Genomic DNA, 7837 nt, shown 5'->3' with positions numbered 1-7837 from the left:
GTGACTTACATTTTTTTGTACCAGTGGGTGGTACTGACAACTGTCACACTCTCCTGCAATGGGGAGACCCATAGACAGTGAAGCTTCACTCCAGTACCAGCTATATCTTCACAGTCTCTTGAGTTGCTGTTGTTTATTCAACAACGCAGTCGCTTATTTTATTATTTATTTTAATACAGAGCTTTGGCATTAGCAATTTTATGAAAAAATAAAATGTACTAAAAGTAAATGCTTGTGTGGCATGATTGGTAAATGATGCACAAAAAAAGGTTCTTTTTTCCTTCAAGACAGTCAGTCAGAAGGCAGTTTTTTCTTTTTTCTTTTTCAAAATCATTCTACCTCATTGGTGTTCAAGCTAGCTGCTGCTCTGATGATCATGTAGCAGAGTGTGAGGGCACAGGAGAGCACAAAACTGGCAATAATAAACCATTCTTTTGTCACTGCAATGTGGATCTCACCTGTCCTAGGAGTGAGCTCCCCATCCTGAGGCAGAGATGAGATCCCTGAAGTTCGAAGTGGCTCAAGGCCTAGGGCCAATCTCTGGTTAAGCACTTGGGTTCTGGAGAGCCTTTCCATATCAAAACCTGCATTATCAGTACAGGGAAAATTTGGCACAATTCCTGGGGCCTTCAAAATACTAAGTTTGCACAAAGGACAGGTACAATGTTCACTAAGTCAGGGTTCCATGCAGGATTTGTGGAAAACATGCTTGCAAGGGAGAATCCGGATGTCATTCTGCCTATAGCTCTCTACACAGACTGCACAGTGATCAAAGTCCAGGTCTGTTTCTTTATCACCCTTTTTACTGTTCTGGTTGTCAGTTTGCTGATGGCTTTCTTGGCTGCATCTCCAAGGCAATGCTGCTTCCTGTCGTGTGCATGTGTATTCCTGATCTCCCAAATGAAGTAGAATATGAGCCAAGCTGAAGAAATAATCATCAGGACAATAAAGGAAAATGACACAAAGACTAGAGAAACTCAGCTGAAGTTCTTTGGCAGCATTCGAGTTCCAACAGCTATTGTCATTTGTACAGAGATATTGTCTCCAGGTAACTCAAAATATCCTTACCCTTCAATTCTGTAATCACGACAGCAATAGTATGTCCAGTGCCTGGATGAGTCACGGTGACTGGCTCCTCTTTGGATTTATTGTTGTAGATGACTACAGCAACTGCATTGTGGAAAGCAGCTTGTGATTATTTTCTCTTTAAATGTGCAATTTTCCCTCTCCAACAAGGCAATCCACTGTTTGATATTAGGGGGAATGAAGAACTGTGTTTGAGGATCAGAGCCCAGATGATCAGCAATTCCGTGGATGGGCAGCTGTGACAGCACCTGGCCGTGGACCTCAGCCTTGGGTGAGTCGAGCCCGTAGCGCCTGTGGTCGATAGGGAAAGTGAACAGCACGCCGCAGCTAGGCTTCTGCACCATCACACTGATGAGCGCCATGTAGTGCTCCTGGCTTGTGTTGTCCGCCCACACCGGCCACAGGCAGCAGGTCAGCAGTGCCGGCACTGAGAGGTGAGGCTGGCATGGTCTGCACACAGCAGGGAATGAGCACAGCCCTCCTCGGCGCTGCGGCCCTGCGCTCGTGACCCTCATGTCTGCGATCCGCCCACAGGCACATGCCCAAGGGCCCCGGAAAAGGACGGCCCTGCCAGGGCTGTGGGGACTGGCCACCTCCATTCCCCGGGGCCAGTTGTGCTGAGTATGGAGGATGCCTTGCTCAGACAGCGGGGGCTGCAGGGGACGGCTGGGGGAGTGTGCGCCCAAATGACCTCTCCTGAGTTTTTCAATCATTTTCCCTAACCACTACTTACTTTGAAAACTTTCAAACCTGCAAAAAAGTTGAAGGAACAATACAATGAACACCTCTATCTCTTCATATAAATTCAACAATTGACATCGTTTGCTCATTTTCCCTGTCTATACACACCCTCACACACATTCTTACTGCTTTAGTAAATGCAGACAAAAAGTTCACTTCATCAGTAAATGCTCCAGCATGTATTTCCTGATGTTAAGGGTAATATCCTACATAACCATAATATCATTCAATTACCTAATCTAAGTGTAAGATAAATTTTAACCAAAATGAGCAGGCAACGAGAGGCAACAAACGGCCAGGCAGTTTATTTGAGCGCAAATCCCGGGTGATGTTCCCTGGTCTGAAACACAGGGAAGTCACATCGGGTCAGGAAGGTGGGGGATTATAAGGGGTTAGGAGGGGGAGGAGTGGGCAAGCTATCCTAGGGGGCGTAGAGAGGTATGATTAGCTAAAGGTGACATAATAGACAACTAGAAACTTTTTTCCTTCCAAGAGGGAGGAGGCTGACATCCGGGTCTTAGTTGGCACATCAGAAGGCTGGAATTGAGGAGGAGCTGTCCCCTTTCCATATGAGGCATGGACCTTGGGTTCTGGTCTGTTCTCCTTTTATGGTATCTCTCTGTTCTATTTGCATGTCCTTGTTTTTCATTCCTCCAGCCTAACATTCCAGTCTTTTGGTCATAATGGGCGATGACTCAATTTGGCTACTTCTGGCTAACAAAAGGTGTGGTGGGGGTTTGAGGCTGGTATTAGGCCGAAGGAGGGGGGTTAGTGGGAAGAGGTGTGTAATGGTGAAGTAACATCTGGTTGGTGGTGACCTGGGTCATCTGGGTTAGCAACTGTTGGAGAAACCTGAGGACACAAGGGGCAACTAAGAGTAAACTACAAACTGTTATTAAGGGGCTCAGTAGGGGCATTAGTCAGGCTATTATGGGGGACTGGAATTCTGGATCAAGTTTACATCTCAATGACTAGTATTAGGATTTAGTATAGCTAAGACTGCATTATTGAAACAATACTTTTCTCTAAAATCACCCTCATTTTTATTAGAAGTAGCCAGATTAAGAAAATAATTAACAGTTGGCTTGATTATTTGTATAAGTGCAGCAAGAAGAGTAATTGATTACATAGGCTCTTTTAAATGTGCTTTGCTGGAACTTTTTGTAAGGAATTTCAAATTGGACTTTTAAAGGCTTCTTGAGGCCAGAAAGCCAAGCCAGACTTGCCATCAGGTTGTGCCTGCAGTACCTGTACATTTGGGTGAATTATTCTCTTCTTGAGGTTCTCAAGACATTTCTGAGGTTCCTGCACTGCCAGGAAGTGACCTTCTTTACTCACCTGGTAAGGCTGCTGGGAACTCTGTAAGCAAGGTACTAGGCCAGTTCTTCTAAGAGGCTTTGTTGGTTTAATAAAGTCAATCTTAATTCCTTAAAGCTTTCTGTTCATATCTGAGTTTACGCACATCTCTCACGTATGACGTTCCAGTTAAAGCCATGGTAATATAACCAGTGTTTTTAATTGGTCTTCTTACAAGAAAAGCAGATTCTTATTGAACTTGTGCAAATAAACATACTGCCATGAAATAGAAAAGTAGTCACTGAGAGTTTTTAAATTCTGGAGGGATCAGGTAGAGAGAAAGATAAAGTTTCAATTCTGCTTATAAAGGCAGTCATTTAATAAACTGTTGTCTGCTTAAGAGAAAAAGTTTAAAACATGTTATCAGCAACATTTGAAACCAAAAGCCACAAAATCATCTTCCTTAGTTTACTTAATCTTATGTAAACAATACCTGTTCTGCTGAAATCTACTTCTTTACTAGTTTAGGAGTAATTAAACAGTGACTATAAATGAGGAAAGACACAAATGACAATGGTTAAAGATCTGATGAGAGCTTACTATAAGACAGTTGACATAAGGAAATTTGGATATTTCTGTAACACAAAACATTCAGTAACAAAGTTTAGCATCATTCCCTTTGACAGTGCTTTCCAGGTAATTAAGCAGGTGATTATATATCAGATAAATAAGCCAAATTAGCCAAATACTTTCTCTAATGAGAAAAAATTCCTCTGACATGTTCCAGGGGCCCTCTGGAAAATATCAGAGTTAACTCGAGGTAAAATCACCTTTTTGCATTTGATTTTTTTTTTTTTGGCACTTGCTTAAATAGGATTATAGGTGGCCAGGAAGCAATACTTATCCATTTAACCAGAATGACAACAAAATACCTCAGTGGCAAATAAAGAAGGTTACACAGTTGTTAGCAAAGTTTAGCTTTTAGTCTTTTTTATATTAAAATCTCATTTTCTTAAATACTACGACAACTCATTGAGACTTTAAGCATGAGAAACTGCTTTGATTGAACAATTAGAGAACCTATTGCAATCTTTCAATATTAAGAATAGACTAACAGTTAAGAAACTTTGTCTTTTTTAACTGAAAATAAAATTCTAATTTTGCTGTGTACTTGATACTGAGACTTATTTGCGTTAATTTTATATAGTATGACCATATTAAATTCTTCTACAAACTTTCTATACCCTTCTTTTTCATTTAGATTTCTCCCTCTAAATAAACAGCTGTACTTTAGAATAATTACTTTCTTTTATCAAAAGACACATTCTTTAGCATGCAGAAATGTTTTCCTTATTACTTTAAGTAGTTGTAATTAGAACTTAAAACTATTAGGTACTTTAATTTTTAGTGGACACTAAGAAGCAGGCTATTGTAAACTGTTACATGCATTCTTTAGATTGACAAATTTATGAACATTTTATAATTTCTGTAACTATGAGCTTTACAGCACAATCTCTCACTAAACACAAAGTATATCTTCTTAACTTAGCAAAACATTAAGGTTTTAGGTTACCACAAAGATTCTCAGGCTGTAGGTAGGTATACACACTGTAACACACAATTAAAAAGGTGTTCACTTGCCACACTTATTTAGTTCACTCATTTGTAGCAACTATGCTAGATTACTTACAAGACCTTTACTGAATACTAGACAAAGCCAAGCCTTTAAGCATTTTATTCTTAAAAGATTTGGCAGATAACATCAACTTAAATGACCTTAGGTAAACTTAGGCAGCTGATAACCACAAGGACATGCCCACCTCAGCCAAACCCAAATTAGCATTAATGCTTAACATTTTTTACCAGATTTTCTAGAAGTTTTAGAATGCTCAATTTTCACAAGTGCTTGTTTTTAAATCAATTTTTATTAATACCATCTGGAGGTAGGAAAATATTTTTCATCCACACACCTAGACACACAAACATACAAACTGAGACACAATGACTACAGTCAACAACACTTCTTACACAAAAACTTATACACAGAAAAACTGATATAAACACTTGAGTCACTGATATCTAATTGCTTTCCCTCTCTTCAGCTTCCTGTCCATGGCTTCCAGAACCAGAAGGTAGGAGGAGCGTGTTCCGGTGGGGGAGGAGGGTGGTGAAGGCAGAAGGGGGAGTGGTGCAGCCACCGGAAGAGAAGAGCAGGACAATGGCATGGTTGAGAATGTAGGACTTTAAGATGGCGGCGAGACATGTGAAGACAAAGGACTTAAAGATGGTTGTGGAGAGAGGGGGAGGGGATTGCGAGCTGAGGGAGGTGGGCAACTGAGGTCTTTTGGCGGATCTGAAAAGGAAGAAGGACTGGGCAGAGTAAGAGGCTGGCAATCTTTAACTGGAGATCGGGCTAGAAGAGCCTGAGTCATTGAACACTTAACATAAAGGTCTGGGTGGGGGCCCAAAGTCCAAAAAGCCTGCACATATGGGATTTTACTCCACTCTCCACTCCGGTGGCAATAATTAATCAAGTCGGTGAGGAGGCCAGAATTCAAAGTTCCCTCAGGGGGCCAGCAAGATTGATTGTCCAAGGGATACTGAGGCCTGGCCTCAGAGCAAAGAAAGACTAGCTTCTATTTGCAAACTTTCTGGGACAAATATAGAGTAGCCAAATTAGAAATGAGACACCACAGCAGGATCTGAGCCTCTGCTTTTGAAGGCCGGTTCCCCATGTCTGTGCCACTTCCCAACTAATCCCACTGAGAGGAGCACCCAGCATCTCAAGTGCGCCAAGTCAGGGGAGACATCCTCGGAGCCTGGGTGAGGGACGTCTCCCACACTGCAGGGCCAGGGGCAGGCCAGATGCCCTTAGACGTCCTGGGGCCTGGGTTAGGGATGTCTCCCACACCACAGGGCCAAGGGTGGGCCGGATGCCTGCAGAGGCTGGGCTGGATGCCCCAACCTGGACGTAGCTACGATTTCTAACGGACCAGGTGAAATGGAGTTAGGAAGGGAAACAGACTGAGGAAAACTGAGAGACTCACTAGAAAATAGTCCACACAGCGGAGAGCAGGCTGAGGTCCTGGGTAGGGGAAGGAGAGGGCAGGGCCATCGGTGGCCAGTAGGGGCCCCGCGCTCACGCTCCTTCCCAGGATTTTGGCACCAAATGTAAGATAAATTTTAACCAAAATAAGCAGGCGATGAGAGGAAACAAAGGGCCAGGCAGTTTATTTGAGCACAATTCCTGGGCGATGTTCCCCAGTCTGAAACACAGGCTGGGGAAGTCACACCCAGTAAGGAAGGTGGGGGCTTATAAGGGGATAGGAGGGGGAGAAGTGGACAAGCTGTCCTAGGGAGCATGGAGCGGTATGATTGGCTAAAGGTGACATAATAGACAACTAGAAGCTTTTTTCCTTCCAAGAGGGAGGACTGACATCAGAAGGATGGAATTCAGGAAGAGCTGACCCCTTTCCATACAAGGCACCTAACACTAAGGACATTAATATTAATTCAATATCATCTAATATGTTCCAGATAAAGCTTTTCTCATTGTTTAAAATGTCACATCTATATATATATATATATATATATATATATATATATATGTATGTATGATTCATATGCATCTATATCATATATAAGAGAGATTAAGGATTAAAAGTGTGTACTATGGTAGTGACATATCTCCATGTTCCAATTAAGGTTCCTAAATTGAACTTCAGCCCCTATTAACCTGGGACTCTCTCCCGATTTCTTTCTTTTTGTCATTTCTGACGGCATCAGTTTTGAAGAGGACAGGCTAGTTATCTTGTTCAATGTCCTACATTCTGATCAAACTAAACATTTTTGGAAAGTACAGCACATAGGTATTTGTGCTTCCTACTGCATTCTGTCAGGAAGCAAGATGCCCAAGAACATCGCATTGAAATATTGTGAATATTTTTACATCAAAACAATTAAAGGAAACACAGCAGGGTTAGCATTCTGTGTTGTGGCTGAAGTAACTCTGGTTCCAACCCCAAACAGTGTCTGATGTCTGTCTTGACAGGAATTTAAGCGTGTTTCGATTTGTCTTTAATCCCGAAATTGACTAGGACCTTTATTCGCTCCAGACAGCAGGGCTCCAGCGGACTCACCAGCGCAGCAGGTCGAAAGGAAGGGAAACCCACAGTATATACACCTAACGCCACATCACTGGGATGCTTGGCCAAGCCCGATACCTGAGTTTGTGCAGAAATGACCCCAAAACGTAAAGTGCCTCCTCTCCTGGAGCCTTGTGTGTAGCTTCCACTAACGAAATGGTGCTGTTGATGCCGGGGTTCTTGTTTGCGGAGTCAAAGAATGAACTTAGCAAACAGAAAAAGTAGGAGAGCCAGGGAGACTTTTATTGAGAGATACAGTGAGAGGACAGACAGAGCTCCTGGTGGGGACAAGAGAGTCCATAGTGTTGCATTGTCTAGGGAGATTTATAGGCAGATGAGGATTTTTTGAGAACATGAAATAAAAGCTTAGGGGTGTGGACTTATTAAGTAATCCCAGGATATTTACAATTAACTTGATACAAGTGACCTCCTGCTCTGTTGATTTCTCTCTGAGATACCAGCATCTTGGTCTGGGGGCATATGAAACAAGTCCACGTGCTCAGCCCCCAAGGTGGGCTGAGGAATTGTTTGCTAAAGAGTAAGTTAACAGCAATCTTATAAGGTGGAAG

The 7837-nt window shown here is 42.4% G+C and overlaps 1 pseudogene; it reads right to left on the bottom strand.

The window, feature by feature from the left end:
• Nucleotides 1–251: 251 nt before the first annotated feature.
• Nucleotides 252–1799, bottom strand: LOC118931672 (E3 ubiquitin-protein ligase RNF130-like; annotated as a pseudogene).
• Nucleotides 1800–7837: the final 6038 nt, after the last annotated feature.

This window comes from Manis pentadactyla, chromosome 4, assembly GCF_030020395.1.
Source record: "Manis pentadactyla isolate mManPen7 chromosome 4, mManPen7.hap1, whole genome shotgun sequence".
NCBI classification, from domain to species: domain Eukaryota; kingdom Metazoa; phylum Chordata; class Mammalia; order Pholidota; family Manidae; genus Manis; species Manis pentadactyla.
The sequence above is the reverse complement of the archived record's forward strand: the minus strand, read 5'-3'. Positions and strand labels throughout refer to the sequence as shown.